The sequence below is a fragment of the Ochotona curzoniae genome, unplaced genomic scaffold, assembly GCF_017591425.1.
Source record: "Ochotona curzoniae isolate NIBS_2020 unplaced genomic scaffold, NIBS_Ocur_1.0 contig_2210, whole genome shotgun sequence".
Taxonomy (NCBI): Eukaryota; Metazoa; Chordata; class Mammalia; order Lagomorpha; family Ochotonidae; genus Ochotona; species Ochotona curzoniae.
The window spans coordinates 19,725,790-19,746,111 of NW_024465369.1; the positions used below are offsets into that span (position 1 = coordinate 19,725,790).

At 37.9% G+C, this 20,322-nt stretch overlaps 1 pseudogene; it reads left to right on the forward strand.

Moving 5' to 3' along the window:
- The first annotated feature begins 16,023 nt into the window (after window positions 1–16,023).
- LOC121150983 lies at window positions 16,024–16,140 on the forward strand (annotated as a pseudogene).
- Window positions 16,141–20,322: the final 4,182 nt, after the last annotated feature.

The following is a 20,322-nucleotide window of genomic DNA, read 5'->3' on the forward strand; positions in this document are numbered from 1 at the left end:
ACAATATACGTGATGCAAGTTTGGAATAAAGTATATAATACGTAATTTATTTTTAATTGGTTAGCTAAATGCTTTGGTTTGCTATCTTCAAATTTTGAAGGATGCTTAAAATCAAATAATTCTTACAAAGTTAAAATACAAGTTAGGAATAGCCAATGAGGCTTAATCAACACAGCTTATGTTTCACGCAGCTATTCATGCTATCCTAATGCAATAAGAACATGCTTTATTTTCCATTCAAACATTAAGAGCATCTTCTGTTCTAAAGATCAAAGTAAAAGTAGCTCAAGCACACAGAGCACTGTGGGATTTGTATGGACTTCCACAATAATTTTTGAAGTTATGTTCTTACTCTTCAATCTATTTTGTGAGCTCTGTAGAGAATGACTGCCCCTGTCGTCACTCAAGAGAGGCAGGGTTCAGGCAAGCTCATCGTCTACTGCCCTCAGAGTGGTTAACCCTCTCTCCTTTCTGTGCACACATCCCAGTCAGCACAAAGACACTTTTCATTAGTTCCTGAAAGACTATAGCTTCAGAATCTTTAGGATTTTCAGATAACCCTAAGATCATCATGAAGGGACTTTGAGGCATCCTGCCAAGCTCTCTCACATAAATACTAATTGGCTGTAGATGCTAGGCTTTTCAACTTAAGCTCTCTGTGTGTTTAAGGCTGACCAAGGTTTCATGTGGAAAAAGAGAGAGTAACCTGCCTCCCTTAACATTCATCCACTCATGTGAACTCCAGGAGACAAGCCCTCTAAAGACTGTCTGAGGAATTTCTAGAGGCGCTCTTCGATTGCTCCCCGTGTTTGCACTTACTGATAATAATGCAGGGAGTACACCTCTCCAATAACTCACTGGGTTGTCTAAGAACACAGAAAGGTAAAATTGGGAGAGAATATTAATACACAGATGTATTTAAAAGGGAAAGAATAGGAAAAGGAAAACAAGACAAAAAAGAAACAGAGAAGTTTAACAAGGAATTAGCAGAAGAGAACATAAAATAACCAAATTGATTCCACATTTGTCTCAATAGCTGTGCTCTTTACAATCTGTGTTTGTTACCTGAAGCAACAAATACCAGATTGACAGTACCGGCTAAAGAAGTTAGAACACATCCTTTCTTTTTTTTATTTATTTTTTTAATTTTTATTATTTTTTTATTGGAAAGGCGGATATACAGAGAGGAGAGACAGAGAGGAAGATCTTCCGTCCGATGATTCACTCCCCAAGTGAGTGCAATGGGCCGATACTATGCCGATCCGAAGCCAGGAGCCTCTTCCGGGTCTCCCACGCGGGTGCAGGTTCCCAAAGCTTTGGGCTGTCCTCGACTGCTTTCCCAGGCCACAAGCAGGGAGCTGGAAGGGAAGCGGGGCTGCTGGGATTAGAACCGGTGCCCATATGGGATCCCGGGCGTGCATGGCGAGGACCTTTAACCACTTGCGCCACGGCGCCGGGCCCTAGAAGATATCCTTTCTTTGGATCTCACAGGCAGAGGTAAAATGAAGTGAGTGAAAAGTGAAACCTTCAGACCTGAGAGTATACAAACAAGTGCACGATGGAGCGTCTTGATGACTTTAATACTTCGAAGCAGGAAAAGTGCAGTTTTGTTATGTAATGGACACTCAAAACATGCTGGTGATCTGCCTCTCTATTAGGAAGTAATTTTGTGTCGCTCATCTCCTACAGAGTTGTTATTTGGATTATCAACTTCCTAAATTTATGGAAGTCAGCGCATTGAGAGATATTCTTGTATTATCACTCCAGACAGAAATTACATGAAGAAAACTTACTGAATGGTGTAATACCAGATTTAAGAGGACATACAGCTGCAGATACATTTCCCTTAATTAATTACACCAATCAGTATAATACTGTCTGAAATCTACACTAAAGTTCACATTTTTGAAAGGGAATATACACAATTATTTATAAAAATTCAAATTACTCTTAAAATACTTGTTTAAAAGAAATCGTTTAGTCCCATCAAATTAGAAAGTTCCCTTGATTTTATAAAATTCATATATTTATGATTTTTACTTGTATTAGCCAATTGTCATAACCGAGTACTTGAGGAAGTTATTTAGGAAGAAAGGAGGCTTGCTTTGCTCGATTTCCCTGCTCCGTGGACTTGGGCTTGATTCACTACCTTTTTTGTTTGTTTTTGGTTCATGATACAATCCCTCGGGCTCAGGGATTTCCCAGTCCCCCTTACAGTTTTGAAGATGTACAATCCACAATCAGATGCTCCCACGTGCTCAGCCATTGGTGATGGACTTCTCTGTGTGGAACATCATACAGAAGAAAGGAGTAGGTATCTGTCTGTACTGAAGTGCTACTCTTGTATCACCAGCATGATTTGATTATCAGGGATCCCTAATGAATCCATCAAACCCAGGCACTTCCCAAGTGCTTTTTTACCTTCAAACACCCAAACTGGAGTAAATGTTCATCCTCTAAAATATACTTAACATTTCAATATCCAACTTCATATCACAACTGTAACAGTGTTACTATTTGAATTCTTATTTGGCATGGAAATGGAAAACCATCAGTATCTCTGTCAGTTTTAAATGCTGTTAAATGCTTTACTCAGAAACATTCAATTGCATAAATATTTATATAAAATTTACATACTCATGTCAAAAAGTTTCCCAAGGGTCCAACACAGTAGCCTAGTGGCTAAAGTCCTCACCATATATGCGCCAGGATCCTATATAGGCTCCAGTACTAATCACAACAGTCCTGCTTCCCATCCAGCTCCCTGTTTGTGGCCTGGGAAAATGGTCAAAGATGGCCCAAAGCCAAGGGACCCTGCACCCACTTGGGAGACTTGAAAGAGACTCCTGGCTCCTGGCTTCGGATCGGCACAGCTCTGGCCATTGAGGCCGCTTGGGGAGTGAATCAACAGAAGGAAGATCTTCCTTTCTGTAGCTCCTCCTCTTTGTACATATGACTTTCAAATAAAAATACATAAATCTTTGAAAAAAAAAGATTCCTAAATACGAAGCATTTTTTTTGTATTTTCTGAAGTCTAATCATTTATAGTCCAGCTTCCCAGACATACATCTTAGCTTCAAATGAAATTTTATTTCTGCTATCATTTTTTTAATAGAATTGAAATCACAACACAGTGTAACAAAATATTTTTTCTAGGCAAAATTAAGAAGCTGCCTACTTGACGACACATCGTTGGAACATCCCGTGGGGAGGGTGAAAATATAAAGCATTTTTATATTCATTGTAAATCACTCAAAAAAGAGGGGTGGGGGGGAACGTAGCAAGAGATAGGAATTCCGTAAACACAAAAAAGAGCACATGCAGGTCTTTGTCTAACATGTCGAACACTGAAAGGTGGAAAGCTTTCCATGTAACATCAGACACAGAGAGTGAATGCTAGTATAGAGCTTATAATAAGCACTCTACTAGATGTCCCGGTGAGCATCCAAGCCAGAACAATAAGTGAAACACATAGTTATGGAGAAGGAAGAAACTTCATTAAGCGTCTTCACATATAAATGATCTTATGGAATACATATACACATTCACATATACATAATGCAAATAGTTCTGGAGTTAATCTGTAAAAAAAAAAAAAATGATAATGATTGGGCCCAGCATGGTAGCCTAGCAGTTGAAGTCCTTGCTGTGCACATTCCGGGATCCCATATGGGTGCTGATGCTAATCCCGGAAGCCCTGCTTCCCATCCAGCTCCATGTTTGTGGCTTGGGAAAGCAGTGGAGGACAGTCCAAAGCCTTAGAACTTGCACCTGCATGGGAGACCCTGAAGAAGCTCCTTGCTCCTGCCTTTGGATTGGCTTAATTCTGGCCGTTGCGGCCACTTGCGGAATGAACCAACAGATGGGTGATTTCCTCTCTGTCTCCCCTCCTCTTTGTACATCAGATTTTCCAATAAAAAGAAAAATAAATCTTTTTTTAAAAGAGATACTGATTATAAGAGCAACAATTCATTTGTTTCACTAGCAGGAATTTCAAAATGAAATTAAGTGAACAATTCTATTTACAACAGCATGAAAAACAAATTCTTAAAAATGGAGGTACAACAGAATTATGGAGACTGAACACTAAAAATGGAAAGACATTGATTAAGGAAGTTTAAAAATGTAATGAAAATATCTGGTCATCCTAAGGGCCAAACTCAATTTACACATTAAATTTACCATTGTCATTGCTGATCTCCATTTCTGTCCTGAAATGTTTGTAGACTCCGAGGACACGGATTGATTTCTGCATACAGGTATTCCATCAGCATTAACTGAAAGCCTGCACTGTGAAGTCTTCATTTGAATTTTGAGAACACAATTATGAAGGATTCAACGTTGTCTTAAGTAAGAATTGCTGGAAACTAAATCAGTCTAAGCTTGCTAAAAGTTTGGCCACACCTTCAAGTGGGTGGCACAAGAATTGCCCAGCCATTTCCTAACTGGTTGAGAGAAAACTAGTGGGGGATATTTCCCCTGTAGGTTTTCGCACAAAGAGGAGTCATAGAACATTTAAAATCCAAGACTCTTTAAAAACAAAAACAAAAAAAACTGTGTTGTCTCCCCACTCTACTTTCCAGAAGCTCGCCATCTCCGATTCCTCCTGGGAGGTCTTTCCCTTTTCATTTCATGTTCCCTTGTTCACTTTGCAAATAAAACATCTCTTCAACTCTTTTCCAGCTAAGCTGAGGGAAGAACCCAATGAGTTTTTCCTGTAAAAACAAACAAATAAACAACCTAAACCTATCTTAACAAACAATAATGGTAAAAGGAAACACATAAAAATAAGATCAATGTATGCCAAGTGACACAGGAAACTATTAGACAGGTTTGTAAAGAGTACAAATTAGATCCATTAGACTTAAGAGTGTAGGTCGATCAAGAACACAGGGGTAAGGACCCAATGTGTTAACCTAGCACATAAAATCCTCGCCTTGCAAACTCTACCAGGATCCCCTATAGGCACCAGTTCCTATCCCGGCTGCTCTACTTCCTATCCAGCTTCCTCCTTGTAGCTGGCAAGGCAGTAGAGGATGGTCTAAAACCCTGAGACCCTGTACCTGAGTGGGAGGCTCAGAAGAAACTCCTGGCTCCTATCTTCATCTCAGCTCATCTCTGGCCTTTGCAGACACTAAGAGAGTGAACTAATGGACAAAAGATCTCTTTCTTCGTCTCTCCTCTCTCTGTAAATCTGCTTTCCAATAAAAAAATTTAAAATCATTTTAAAAAGAAAGAATAGGGGGATAAAAGGAAGGAAGAAACTTTTGGATTAAATTATGGAAAATCTTAGTAATTCAGTTAAATGTGTAGTTTTATATTAGCATTCTTGTTAATGGTGAAGAACTATTCACAATTTTGATCCGATTGGAGAAGATTAAATAATGTATCAGAAATACTAACGCATTATCTGCAGAACTATTTGATAGAGTGAATATTGAATGTAGGTAGACTAACTAAAAGGCTATTGCAATACATTGGTGGGGAATAGTAAGTGCTTTCAAAGTTGCCAGGATGTATAAGGATGGACATTGCTGAGATGAAATGAACATGTCATAAAAATATATTTTAGGTAATAGGGATGGAAGCCAGAATCAAATACAAGTCTTAAGTTTCCAGGACAGAACTCTTACCCTGGAACAAGGTAACCAGCACATGTACTTGTTGAATTATAGTGAAATGTAAAATTTAATATGGACTGTTTTTTCTTTGTCAAGCTGTTAGTGTACACAGATATACATGAAATCCATAACTTGGGTGGTAATCCTGATATTGTTGTGACCTTGGTAACCTCTTCATAAGTGCTATGAATTAGAATTTCTGCATCACACATTTTTCCTGATTTCCCTCTGATTTTCTTAAACTCTCTTCTCTCTGAATGTTCAGGAAACATTGACAAAGTATGCTTTGTCATTAACTGATAATATGCTTGTCTACTCCACCAAAAATGATTGCTTTGCCATCGCGAGTTTCTGTAGTCATTGATACTGTGCTGTAAGTTGATCTGCTAGGATTAACCAGATTTAGATAACGAGAATTTATCAGCAATAAAAGCATATGTGGGCAAAGAATATTAATGCTGGCCCTCAGTGTCTATTGCGCTACAGATGAAAAGATATTATTTTATTTACCTGGGTTATTGTTTTCATGATAACATTGACAGTAAGATACAAATAAAGACTGTACAGTTTATGAATACTTTTCTTAAAAGCCCAATTTATATTTTATACTATATCAACCTGTTCCTAATCTCAGAAACTTAAAAAATTTAATTGATTCCTGTTTTTTATTTGAATCATTTAATTACTCACGTCCAAATCTGAGGAACAGAAGGGCAAAAATTTGAAAATATTGCACATGCAAAATTATTTTACTTTTGCAAATATACATGTATATTGTGTATTTGGAAAGATAGCCTAAGAAAATATTAAAATTAGTTACCACTGAGCAGTAAGATTAAATACGATTTCAAATATATTCCTTATTCTTTGCACTATTGTTCAAATTATCTATAATAAACATGTATTGCTTTTGTAATCTGAAAAAAAGACAAATTTAGAGAAAGGAAAAGGGTTATTCATAACATAATACATTTGTGGAATAGAATTCAGTTGCCCTTAAAGGCTTATAAAATTCTCACCCCAAGTACAGCCTTGGAGAAAGTGTATCAGTGCCAACACAGCAACCCGAGATTTGTGTGTCAATTGGCACCATTGTACGGTAACATTACCCTCACAACTACCTGCTAGGTCTCTCGTGGCAACTATTGAATTCTGACTGAGGCCACTCCTGTTCATTCTCCTGCGTGCTAGCATAAGTCACTTGGTCGGGCACAGCTTAATTCTTGACTATGGATTTCGTGAACTCCTCTTATAAAATGGTACAATTACTGCAGGTCATGAACATCAAATACCACTGACACTTCCAGCTGTGACCACGGAATAGCCTCCCAACAGAAGTACTGCAACATGGTAATAATAACATCCCAGCTGTAGCCACAATCACCGAAATAACTGACAGTGTCAGTAATGTATAAAACCCCATGGAAACTCAACTGTACTTGCCAAAAGGCATTCATCAGTTTCACTGCCTTTATCTACCATTTAAAATGGTCTGGTTTTAGTGTTAGGATTTGAAAATAAATGACTAGGGTAAATATGCCCTGACTGAATTGCTCACTCTCTGCTGTGAATCGCTTCTCTAAATGTTGGGGATGTGAAGTTCAGCCTTAACCATTCAACTGCATTCTGTAACCGTTACATGTTAGGTGATGGGTTGTGAGCAAAGAAAGGTTACTATCCAAGGGGTTGAAATTTGCTCAGCTTCTTTTACAGCTTATGTTCATTTAAAACATGGGGAGGATATAGTAAGAATACGTGAGACAGAAATGCTTCGATTTCTCAGAATCCATTCAACTTTTAGGACGATCTAAGAGAATGGAAATATAGGAAGACCAACAAGAAAATAAAATATTTAACTGATGCTAGGAGGAATAAGCTGTAAATATCACTGTATATTACCATGACTGATTCTATAAAATGATAGAACTGCTTGGATTTAGTGAGAAAACTTAAATTACTGTAGATGAAAATGGGAAAATCTAAAACACAAATCAGAACAGGATGCCTTGTGGTCTGAAAAATGTTGGATAGCATTTTTAATTGGTTGTTATAATTTTATTGTATTTAATTAAAAAGTTATATTTGCACTTATGAGTTGTTAATTTTTAATTATATTTAAACTTATGTATCTTAACTGCTTTCAGATATAATATGTATAATATATAATTCTGATTGATTCTTTACCATAGTTCTGTTAAGTTCTGATTTTGGAAAGGCTGAAATGATACTTCCCAAAACACACGGTACAAGGTTTCATGTGAAAATTTAATCCTTAGAAGTAAGGTATTAAGTAAATGAATACCTGATGTGTTTCTGGTATTTGGAGAGAAGAGCTGTTGGGAAGTGAATAGGATTGCATAAAGTCATGATGACTGAGCATCCAAGACTGAACTCATACTCGACTGTATTTGACTTAAACAGGAAGAGAAAAATGAGAAGACACGCCTTGCTGCTCCCTGTCTTGTGATGTCCTTCACGAGGTGAGGATGCCGCCAGTAAAAAGGCCATCGCGTGCTAAGTTTCCCACAGCTTTCACCTCTAGAATCATGGACTACAATAAGTCTCCCTTCATCGTAGTTTTCTATCTCTTGTATTCTGTTATAGTAATGAAAGATTAATATGTCTGACTACTTGGAATGCAAAATAAATATGAGAACATCGGTGCTCTATCACAGCAGCTTCTGTTACCCACAACATCCTCTCCCCTCTGGTAACAGAACTGGATGGTTGTCCATCAAACAGCAAATGCTGATCTGTGATTCGCAATCTCAGATTTTCAAATGTGAATGCTTTGAAATGGTTTGCTGTGCTTTGGGTAGAGGAGTGGTGTATTGGACTAACAAGTCAAGTCTCTTACTAAACAAGTAAGAACTTTCCTGTAACAAGTGAGAAACAAGCATTATAGAGAAAAAGTAGTGACTACATATAGTTTGAGCATTTTTCATTTATTAACTCATTCTTTCTTTTTTTAAAGATTTATTTTTATTATTTTTTTTTATTGGAAAGGCGGATATACAGAGAGGAAGATCTTCCGTCCGATGATTCGCTCCCCAAGTGAGCACAACGGTCGATGCTATGCCGATCCGAAGCCAGGAGCCTCTTCCGGGTCTCCCATACGGGTGCAGGTTCCCAAAGCTTTGGGCTGTCCTCGACTGCTTTCCCAGGCCACAGGCAGGGAGCTGGAAGGGAAGCAGGGCAGCTGGGATAGAACCGGCGCCCATATGGGATCCCGGGTGTGTAAGGTGAGGACCCTTAATCACTGCGCCACCGCGCCGGGCCCTTAACTCATTCTTTCTATAAAAATTCACTGAGTGACTTAGATGATGACAGCCATTGTGATGCTATTCATGACTTCATGGGTGGCAAGTTAGGTTTTCCCACTCCCTTAGTGTTACAGTTTAAGAAGAGATAACAATAGATATATGAAAAATAACTTTACAAATTTAATAAACAGTAAGAGGGAAACTAGGCATTGTGATAAAGAATGCAGAAAGGTTACTTTCCATAGCATAGTCAAATGATGGCTATAGAAGACAGCAAGAAAGCCAACGGAATTGTTTAACTTAGTAACAAATATTGCCTTTGCAGTACAGAGAATGTAGTTTGAATGGGAATGTAAATTACTTTAAAATACTGAAAATTGCCTAGATATGATGAAGAGTTTTGAAAACTGTGTTATACAAAGTAAAAGCACTTGATACAAATGTTTCACTAATACTCTATGAATGAACATGTAAATTCTGCTAAAAGAAGGGCTCAAAAATGAAAACATCCAGTCTATTTTGACACTTTAGCCTTCAAAATACAAAGTGTGACTGCCAAAGACTGAGACTAGCACTACATTTCACTTGAAAGTATGTGTGTAACTTTAATCCTGGAGGAATTATTTCACATCCTGCAGCACAGTCTTTTGAACATGGTACTTTTGGTGTACTTTGTCTTAGAAACTGTCAGCTTGAATATGCAATGTATTCCAATAGGGAAAAGAATTATGACTTGTTCACGTGTGAGCATGATACTTGTTCCTGGATTGCTAAAATGCTAAAGACTTGAAAGTACCTAATATCTATTATTCCAGAATTCAACAATTGCAAATAGACATGAATAACATTTAAAGTGCATTTATTATAGCACAGCCTCTTCTTTAAATAACTCTTGTTAATACTGCCTTGCATCTGAAGCTGAAGTGAGGTACCCACCTTCCACATACTATTTTATTAGTTGTCTCCTCATAGCAAATTAGGCAATACTGCCAAACAATGAGTTTTGACCACTATCTAATCATTGTGTGTAATGCTATGGCTAAAATAAAAAAGAAATTTATTTTGATTCTTGTATAGAAGTGAAAAGATTGTCTTGTAATGTTGAGACTCATCATACTCTTTTTCACATAAAGAATGGCTATTTTTCCATAGGGAATGAGGATTATATTTTTCAAACTTCAACAACTTGTGTAAACTTCTGTTATCTGATGAGTCCATTTGAAATTATGACACCATCTGGAAAAGGAACAACTTTTGAATAAGCGTGCAGCTATGTTTTTGTCCACAATTTTTTTTAAGATTTATTTTATTTTTATTGGAAAGGTGGATATACAGAGAGGAGAGACAGAGAGGAAGATCTTACATCCGATGATTCACTCCCAAGTGAGCGCAAAGGGCGGTGCTATGCCGATCCGAAGCCAGGAGCCTCTTCCGGGTCTCCCACGCAGGTGCAGGATCCCAAAGCTTTGGGCCGTCCTCGACTGCTTTCCCGGGCCACAGGCAGGGAGCTGGATGAGAAGCCAGGCCGCTGGGATTAGAACCGGCGCCCATATGGGATTCCGGGGCGTGCAAGGCGAGGACCGCACTGGGCCCCACAGATTTTAACTGAGAAAAAAACATCTGACCTTATGGATCAATAATATAGTTCCATTTACATTAACACGAAATTCAGTGATATACTAAAATACATTTCACTTGTAATTATTTGCTATAAGCAGTACCTATATTTTCTTCCTAGAAAAAAAATATGCCAGTGATCCAGGGTGCAGAAGCATGGTATGCTGGAGAGAAAACCTCCTGTCAATAGAAAACGTGGCTTTAATTAGCTGTACCATTAATGATGTCTCCAACAATGGGGATTTCCTTAATTTCTCTGGGCTTCTTTTGTTTCACCTTGATAGAATTGGACAGTTTCTAAACTTACACAACAATGTGATTAAGAGAGAGAGAAAGAGAGAAAAGAAGAACAAGAAAGAACAAGAAGAAAAGAATTCTTTAGTTACAAGTGAAGAAATAATAATTGTGCATGTGTGTGATTTTATTAGGCTTGATTTGATTCCTTTCTTTACAGATTGTAATATCTTATTAATACGGTGTGCTCTAGAGGCATATGGGTTCTGAAAAAAAAACAAAAATAAAAAAACAACAGCTGGGATTTTAGTTCTTCTCACTTACCTGTAAACTTGTTATGTGATTTTGCATGTGTTTTTAAATTACTCTACTTCTGACTTTTCTTGTATGTGTGGCACAGTTGACGCTACAAAAATCCGTGCATGAGAGAGGATAGCTTTATGTAAAGGGACCTTCAGGATACTTCTCAAGTAGGTGCTGTAAAAGGAAAAAATTTTAAAGTTGTGCTTTTTTTTTTTCCTTGGGAACCAATTTTATCCACAGCAAAACAAAAATGCATGTTTTTTATGCCTTTTGATCTACATAATAAACTCCCTTAAATTTGAAAGTTTATCCAGAACAGAGCTTAACAATGTCGGCTTCATATATATACTAGAACAACACACAACACACTCTAATAACATATCCAACCTCCTCACCACTACACCCATACTCCCCCCACTACCCCCCACAACACCCCCAAATCCACAAAACCAAACCTTAAAACCAATTCCCATTCACCCCTCCCCAAAAATAACCCCTCCCCTTCCCAACTCCAATTCTAACATATACTTACCCTACTTATACACAAACCACCCACCCCCCCATCAACCTACCAAACCACAATCCCTCAAAATACACCAACCCCACTAATATACCCTCTTTACCGAAAAACTCCCCCCAACCCACATACAACCAAAACAACCAATCCATAACAAACCATCCCATTACATTATCCCCACCACCTTAAATAACAACTCTCCTAACACATACCCATCTCCACCTTAACAATCCCCCCTCCAAATACAAATCCCCACACCTCCTCTAAACATAATATATAATATCCTCCAATATTTCACCACCCAAAACCCCAAACCCCACAGACCCATTCCTCACAATTACAAAACCACCAATACCCACCGATTTATAACTTTCACCAACTAACACACTTTCCCTCCTCATCTCCCTACTCCAACCACCATTCAGTAAACACATTAACCAACTCTACAAATAACCAACAAACACCCAACCCCTCACCATTAAAATCTAACTCCTATAACCCCCCTCAATCAATCCTTCTCAAAACCATATCCACCCCACCAAAAAACAATCCACAACACACTACCATTACAACACACTACCACATATCAACCTAAACCTTAAAAACACAACACCCCAACCCTTTCCCCTACAAATAATCATCCTACCAATCACCAGAACCACACATTTCCAACCAACTAACACACCTCAGTAGTAATGGATGAGTAAAAACATAAACATTTTTAGTATTCAGAGTGCTTTTGCAAGTACACATTTGGAAAGACACTTAAATCAATGTTGTGTTTGTAATTTCTGAAACAGAAACAAAAGAATAATTTGGAAGTGTCATTGTTTCTTTCATGAAAGGGATATTGTATCCATGTAACTGGCCTCTCTCAGATCAAAAATTTGATAATACATTGTTTTCTAATAGTAAGATAACTGCATCTTGAAATTAAGTTTGCATTTCCACTTTAACTTTGAAATTTACATTGTTGCTTAAAGAGAAAAAATAGAGTGGCTTGTACATTTTAAAACTCCGTGGTCAAATATAGTCTCTTAAAATAACGGTGATGATTTTTTTTCCCCAACTGAGCTTATCAGAGAAAGTGAACAGTCAGGATAGATGACCACATCTATAAAATATCCTTGAGTTGTTAGACAACACCATGGGGCAATTTCACACTCTGAAGGACACTCTGAGCCTAGACCTGCTCTACAAAGATGCAGAAGAGATGAAAAGATGGTCTTTATTCCCCAGAATTAAGCACATGTATTTATCTGTCCTCCATTAATCAGGAAGGTATACTTATGTTTTATGTTGGAGAAATTTCAATCAAGTTAACGTTACTAAAAGCTTTCTATCGATTTGCAAGCTTTTGCCTAAAATTTTGATGAAAACGGGAAAAATAAAAAGATAATGGAAGTAGCATTTCTCATAAAATCGATTACCCATTTTTTTCTGTAGAAAATTATTCTTTAAAATGTTGTCAATGTTGTGATCTTTTTAATCTACTCTGGTTACAAATAGAAGTACATTTCATTTAAATATGCAGGTAGAGAAAAATATGCAGCAATACCAATTTGAAATTGATTGAGATCTAAAATATTTCAGGGTTAAAGTTATAATTTATTCTGGAGGATGCTAATTGGCTTAATTGAGTAGTTCATTTTGACCATCTACAGTTGTCAAAATCATGGATTGATATATTTTATTTCAGTTTTTATAATGACTCCACTGGCAGTAGGCATGCATAATCACTATAGTAGCTTTTCCTATGTGCTGAAGCACCTTATGATGCTCTTATAAAAACTAATTAATTATTGATATTAAATTAACAATTTTCCACATGTGAGTAATTTTTCCAAATCTTCCTGAGTGTGTGGATTCAATCTTCACAAAATGATTTTTATCTTTCCTTCTGCTATTTTTCTTTACATTGCCTTTTTTTTTAATCCAGTTTTTTGTCCGGGACCCTTACTTTTAAACCAATTGAGAAGAGCAATGAAAAGCAACAAACCTGAACACCACGCACACACACACACACATATTAGGGTGTAACATGCATAAAGTTCCTGTATCAAACAGGAATAATTTAGGAGAAAAGCAGGAAATTCATTTAACAAGTGCCAACAGCTCCTTGAAATATATTCTTTCACATTCCTAAATTATTTATTTTTATGATTTTGCACAATTGAGTGTTTTATCAATGAGAGGAGAATTTGTTTTAACAAGAATCCTCTTTAAAAATAAAAATACTTTTGGGAGAGCTTAATGAATAGTATTTTCTACCTTAATGTGAATAGGTTCAATTGGGCTATTTTCTTCTACCTCCTAGCTGGAACGTGCTGCACTAATGGGAAAGTGGTTTGGGTGGTGAAAAATACGTCCTCATAAGTCGTAGTGCTTGCAATGTTTTAAAGAATACACTTGAGAAGAGAGGTAGAAAGGCGACATAACATCCAAGAGCTGATTTCAAGTCCCAGCTCATCACCTGGACAAATTAATTAGCTTCAGTTTTCTAAGTGATGTATGAATGACAATAACTGTGCTCACTGCATAGGGCCGCTTTCACCTTTGATGTGTTTATAAATCTAGGCTCTTCAGTACTCTGCAAGTTTGTTTTAAAAGGCAGTTATTCATTTTATTTTAGTGTTTTAGCTTTTACCACATTCAATATAGTTCATAGATGCAATTCTTGTTTTTTTAAAGATTTATTTTATTTTTATTGGAAAGGCGGATATACAGAGCGCAACGGCCGATGCTATGCTGGTCCGAAGCCAGGAGCCTCTTCTGGGTCTCCCACGCGGGTGCAGGGTCCCAAAGCTTTGGGTCGTCCTCGACTGCTTTCCCGGGCCACAGGCAGGGAGCTGGAAGGGAAGTGGAGCCACTGGGATTAGAACTGACACCCATATGGGATCCCGGGCATTCAAGGCGAGGACCTTAACCACTGTGCCATCGCGCTGGGCCCCATAGATGCGATTCTAAAAATGAATGATTTTCTTATATATTCTTTTAGTGAAAAAAGTGCTAGGCAATCATTACTTGGCAGACAGATAAAATATATTTATATAAACTGAATTCTGATAATTTGAGTCCTTCTCTCTCCTGGCTCTCCACAAAGAATCATTAATATTTTCTGACAAAATCTACCCAGGATGATTTTGTGTCATCTTCCTTTTTCAGCTTCAACACAGTATCAAGCAGCATAAGGGATTTCTCAGTTCACGAGGTTGACATGGACCTTCGTAAGGGAAGACAATGGCAGAGGCGTGATGATTACATAGATTCAGAATCAAAAGGGATTCAAAGATTAGAATGATTCAGGTCTCAAGGAGGAATATTTCAAAGCTAGGATATGAATCCAATAATTTTCCATATTTTTTGTCACAAAAAATAACACTCAGTGTACCTAGATTAACTGAGTACATGTGGGCTGTTTGGGGGAATCATTCAAAACTTTGAAGAAGGTACAATAGTTCAAAACAGGCTACTCATCAAATTTTATTATAAAACAAATTTACTTCCCAGAAATGGTAATTTTTAAAAGATTTATTTATTTATTTGGAAAGGCAGATTTTGCAGAGAGAAGGAGAGAAAAACATCTTCCCTCTGCTGGTTCACTTCCCAAAGTGCTGCACTGTCCTGTGCTGAGCTGACCCGAAGTCAGCCCCACCAGGTCTCCCACACTGGTTCAGAATTCCAAGACTTTAACCTGCCCTCTGCTGCTTTCCCAGGCCACCAGCAGGGAGCCAGATGGGAAGCTGAGCAGCTGGGATGCCAACTGGCACCAATATGGGATCCTGACACTTGGAAGTTGGAGGATTAGCTAATTGAGCCATGGTGCCACTACCTGGGTTTCCCATGGGATTGCAGGAGACCAATTATTTGACTCATCCTCTGATGCTTCCCTAGATACATTGTCAGGGAGCTGGATTAGAAGTGGAGCAACCAGGATTCAAATAGGTACCCAAAAGGGAAGCAGCCAGGACAATAACCATCACCCACATAGGATGTCAGCATTGCAACGGCAGCTGAGCACACTAGATCACAAACACTAGTCCCACACTTTGAGTTTTCATCCATTCAGTCTCTTCCTAATGTGCCTATTTAATAACATTTAATGTAACAATTATAGTTTTATTCATTGAATTAAAGGTGTCAGTGGTTTGTGCACCATGCTTACAATATTTCAGCATCCTGAATTTGCATAGTTACTCCCATTGGTGAATTTTCTACTTTCTAAAATTTTCTTCTCAGCAGCATCTCTTTTAGTTTGTACAAATCTCCTTATAATTTTTAGCAGCATAATTGTAGCAGTGATAAATTCTTTTAACCTTTGTTTGACTTGTAATATCTCTCCCATCCTCATTTTTGAAGGATAGTGCTAATGAATTGTGTTCCTGTTTGGAAAGTTTTTTCCTTCCCAGCTATAGAAGTGTTACCCCACTACTTCCAGGCTTCCACAATTTGTGCTAAGAAGTCTACAATCGCTTCTCGGCCTTTTGGCTAAGATCAAGTGTAGAAGTCTACAAGTGATTTTGGAAACATTTAGACATGGGAATCCTTTTTTAAAATTATTATTGTTAACTTTGGAGAACTTGATTTTGATGTCTTGGAGGTACATTTGGTTCCATTTATTATGAGTTTGACCTTCTTGTAGCTGGATAGGTGCATCTACCACTAGATTTCATGGTGTTTCATTGTCTCTGAATATGCTTTCCAGATCTTTGTCATTCCTACATCTTTCTTGAATCCCTATAGCTTGAATATTTGGCTTTTCTGTGTTGTTCTAAAGTTCTGGTAAACTTTATTCATTCCTCTTGAATTTCCCCCAAACTTTATGTTTTCAGACACACTGTCCTCGAAATCAATGATTCTTTCTTCTGTTTGATCTCTTCCACAATTGATGCTTTCTAACATGTTTTTAATTTTACTTGGTCTAATTTTCAGTTGAAGGATTTGTTTGATTTTAATTACTTCCATCTTCATATTCATTGTTTCTGTAAGAATATTAAATTGCACTCTTGGAGTTCATTGAATCTGCTTTTAAGCAATTTGAAATCTGTGTCTGGGTATTTGAAAATTTGAATTCCTAGGTGACTGGTTTCTAGAACCTCAGTGTGCCTTTTAGGTGTGGCCACTGTTTCTTGTTTGTTAGCATATATAATCATGTGTGCACTAAAAGCTTAGTTATTTAATTTGATTCATTTATGTTCATCCTTTCAGAAAATCCTAAGCAGGCATCTATTTGCTCTGGGTTGTTCTATTCTGTTATTTAAGTGCCAGATAGCATGATAGGTATATTGAAAGCTATTACTTTTTTCTTTTTCCCAATTAAGTCTTAGAATCTCACCCTCATTTCAAATTTGATCAAAATCTTTAGTGGAATTGTTCATAATGGACTGTGGATGTACCTATAAAAAGATACCCTGTCCCCATTAGCCTCTCCTGGGTCTTCGGCAGACTCACACTCTTTGTACTATGTCTATCAATACCATGATGTTGCATCATTCTTGGAGCCCAGTGCAACTGCGAGGGCAGGAAGAAAGCCCACAACACAAGACTTTGTGAGCCTCAAGGTGTAGTAACCACCCAATGCTGGCCTTAGCAGCTGCAAGGTGCTCAATGAGTAATAACAATAATTACCAAGGAGCACAAAGATCCGCTTGTCAAAGAAGCAGGTCCAGAATCTTTGGCTGAAAGCGCTGCTCTGGTGTTTAAAACTGTGAACTTCTGTTCAATGCTGGGTGTTACCAGCATGGCACTGAGTCCAAAAGCAGTTCTCTGATTTCTTCTTTTGTCTCCTCAAGGATAGAGTAGATGTGGTAGAGCATGTTCTCAGCTACACAAACATGTAAAACACAGATCACACTTGGGTCTCACGCAACCGAGGTTCTATGCAATGTTTGATAGTGCAAACATTCTCTGATGCTACGGATATCTGGAGAGTATCCAGCAGAACTTGCCTCCAGACAGAAGCTGCTGGTATCTGCTAAATGTTGACTCTTATTCCAGCACTTTGGACTCCTTGTGGATGTCCCAGGGTTAGATAGAAGTGGTGAGTGTCATCTCCTGGCCACCAGACTGGCACCAAGACTAAGTCACACAAGGATCACACAACCAGTGAAGCCTCATTAAGTCCTGTTGATGCCTAAGCTTACCAAAGAATGCGTTACAAGTTGATCCAATCTGTCCCAGAAATGAGTTTGAGGAAGACTCTTGGAAGCTCAGAGGTCTTAATTCAATAGCCAGCCAACTGTCGCCTTCTACTATACAAAGAGGGAAGCAGCCCCAACCAGCTATGTCCAGGGTTTTTTAAGCAACAATCATCTAATCAACTAAGAGAGCACATGGTGCGAATTATTCAATCAACTAAGCTTATATCAGTTCACAATACAAATTATCCAATCAGCTGTAGTGGTGAGGAACACAGATACTCAATCAGTGTAATCAATGCACCTTGAACTACCCAATCAGATAGAGCTGAATCCCACCTAGTAGCAAGCAGAACCAGATAAACAAGTCCTTCCAATCCCATGTGCAAAAGTCAATTTGAGGCAATCAGCTTACCATGTAAGTTGTAAAAGAAAAGCAAAATCTCATCCCAAAATAAGCTATTTTCTTGCAATAAGCACTTTCACTCCCCTTTTGAGACTTTCTGAGAACCCGAGGTTATAGCAAAGGTCAGATTATGAACATGTACCAGAAATGTTTCAAGAAATCTAGCTTTATTATCATCATGTTTTATTGTCTAGGCTACTATGATTGGCATAATATGCACTTAAAACAAATACAACCCACTAAAGTACAGGTCTCTACCTGATGCTGGACAAATCTAGAAGCTCAGCATTTTAGTGTGCTCCTGGAAGGAAAAGTCAGGGTTTTTTGTGATGCTGCCTCTTAGCAAGATGATTTAGGCTCTCAACTCCAATGTATCAAACTTAACGCCATTTCCTGGACTCTGCGGTGGCTGGAGTCTTGTTTTGCCAGATGATAACGACTGAGAGAAGAGTGACAAAGACTGACTTGCTGATCAAACTGAATACTCAGTCCATTTGTACAGGCCTGAAAGCAAGGGCGTGGACACTCAGTCTAACTGTACTTTTCCCCAGTGTACCTGCTCTGGCCTTCATTTCCCTCCAATCCACTCAAATGGGAGGGTTTCTCTATATTGTACTCCCTGAGCTGGGGGGGCAGTGTGGTTTAGAAAGCACTTTCCTTCTTGTTTTCTCCAAGTGCTTTGTGTCATTACACCATCATAAGGTCTCTCACTTGGCTAAAGTTGTTCTTGGGAAGTTGACACTGAATGTGTAGATAACTATTCAAAATGAGGTTTTTGTGGGGAGGTGGTCACCAGATAATCTTACTCAGCTCTTATCTTAGTTCTTCTCTATGTGTGATCTTCTTAATAAATAAACCACAGGTAACATGAATAATTTAAATTATTTTAGTAAGTGTGTAGTTTTGTAAAGTCACTGCCAAAATGTAAATCAACCCTAAATTTTTTTCTCTCACTCATGCCATTGAAGTAGCTTTTTGTAAGAATATACAGAATTTTCTAACTCACTGAAGAGAAACACTTCTCTTTGTATAATGGGGGTGGCAATATTGACCTACATTGTGTATGCATGAAGAAATCAATGATCACTGATAGCACACAATGCCACATGTGGGGCAACTAATTTTAATTAGTGATCATTGCTAAGAAAAATGCAATGAAAGTATATCAACAGCTTCTCACTGAGATTGTCCTTAAAATACTAACATAACTGTAAACTTGATCAATGTAAAAGTTATAGCCTTTTTTGACAACATAAATTATTGTCATATAAGTTAATTGGTTGCTGTTACACTGCAGATGTAATATTATTACATAATATTATTTATTTTTGAAAATTCATTTGAGATACAGAAGACCAGAAAGAGTAACAGAGACACATGTATTGAGACCTCCTTGCCTTGGATCACTCCCCAAACCCACCCAGTTATGGGCTCATTGCAGCTCATAGCAGATATGAGAATTCAATAAGGGTCTTCAATGCAGATGGCAGGAACTCAACAGCTTGAACCATCACTACAGCATCCCAGAATCCATGTTAGGAGGAAGCTGGGCTTCCAACCAAGGCATTCCAATATAGGATGCAGGCATCCCAAACAGCATCTTAACCTTCTTAGCCATCTAGCCTCTTTTAACATTTAGTGTTTGCTAACAATAAAATCATCTCTGTTAGTCCTTAGACATTGAATAATGTTTGATATTTTGAAAAGTTCAGCTTTCTGCCTGGGAAAGCAGCAAAAGACAGCTCAAATATGTTTGCCTCTTCTCCCACAAGGGAGAACTCACAGATTTCCTGGTTGCTGTTTTAGAATTGGTCCAGCCAAAGCTATCTGGACTCATTTTGGGAGTGAAACACTGAAACAAAGATCTCTCTCTCTTACTGTTAAACACTCAAATTCTTGTACAGAGTCGTTCCACAAAAGGGACAAAATTCAAAACTCTTCAAGATTATTAAATACAGAGAACGACCGAGAAACTGTTGCTGTCATAGTCAACAAGAGAGCAAGGATCAAGGGGTTAGGAGAGATTGCAGTGTGTTATCCTGCTAGGAAGTCTAGAACAGAAGAAGACAAATCTGAATAAACTTCAGCTTTAATAACGCTGTAGCAAAATCGATTTATTAATTTTAAAAATATCATACAACATAAGGTATTAGTAATATGGAAATTGTGTGCATAATATTTTCTAATCTACATTTTTCTCCAAGGTGACAAATTACACAGGAAA